A 1,246-nucleotide genomic window follows, 5' to 3' on the forward strand; every position below is an offset into this window, starting at 1 on the left:
TCTGAAACCTAGTCAGTGTAGTTCCGGGTTGAACCGCAGCAGCAGGGGGGCGCTGTGGAGCTGCTGTGATATAATGTACCGGTACATGTTTTTTTGGGGGGGAGAAAGTATGGAATCCTTGAAGTGCCAAAATAGAAATTAAATTCAAAAGGCACAACATAATAACATAACAATAAAAATAATGAAATGTAAAAAGATCTTACACTGGAATCCGTTTAAAGTGGTCAAAAGCCAATTTGAACACTATAAGCGGTTGATTACTATATCTGAATTTACAATTATTTAATTTATTTAATTATGCAGAATATCATATAAATGCAATTTGTGTGGTTTTTCAATGAGAAAAATGAAATGAATCTGATAGCTTCCGCATTTACTGAATTTTATTAAAGCACCATGCGAGTTTAATGACAGTATACTGCGCTGTGCGCAGACATAACTCTGGTAGCCTGGTGCTGCCAGTTCATTTTTTTTTTTAACAAGTCTGAAGTTTGAAACAAACGGTTTCATAGAACAACAACATAGAAGATAACTGCAAAGGCTACAGAAAATTAAAGCTAACCTCTCTCTGTTTTGTGTTGCGGATCTGCTGCGCCGCATTAAGAAATCACTTCACATATTTATCCATGGTTGGACAACACACTGATTTATGGATCAGTGTGATGTCCAACACCGAGTTCTCTTTTTTTTCAAAATTATGTAAAAGGTCAAAGGTTTTGAAACCAACATGCAGAAGACCAGTCTTAAAAATGCAAACTGCATTCATCATCTCAGTTCTGGAAGGGACAACAGTCCTCCCCCTCGCTGTGCGCAGCACTGGTACGTGCACCAAAGCGCTCTTGTACCTCCATGATGATGTCCTCATCACAGGCTCTGACACCGAGATGCTGTTATCCCTTTCAATCCACTTAATAATTATTTTTGCACATGTTTACATTCATAAAATGGCCAAAAATGAACACTATAAGCAGATTTCTTGATTACTATAAACTAATTATTTAAACAGCATTTGTATGGAAATGATTCTGTCCCAAACCTTTTGAACACTATAAGCGGTTGATTACTATATCCGTGACCGCTATAAGCCCATTCCACTGTATAAATAAACATATTCCCTTTCTAAAAATTTGACAATAAACTATAATTTAAGGCCTGAGGAAAGAACTATCATATAGCTAATATGCAATTACTTTTAAAACACCCTGTTTATTATATTTGATACCCAATAGCTGTGTGTGTGTATATA

Source organism: Cyprinodon variegatus, unplaced genomic scaffold (genome assembly GCF_000732505.1).
Source record: "Cyprinodon variegatus isolate N-32 unplaced genomic scaffold, C_variegatus-1.0 Scaffold173, whole genome shotgun sequence".
NCBI classification, from domain to species: Eukaryota; Metazoa; Chordata; class Actinopteri; order Cyprinodontiformes; family Cyprinodontidae; genus Cyprinodon; species Cyprinodon variegatus.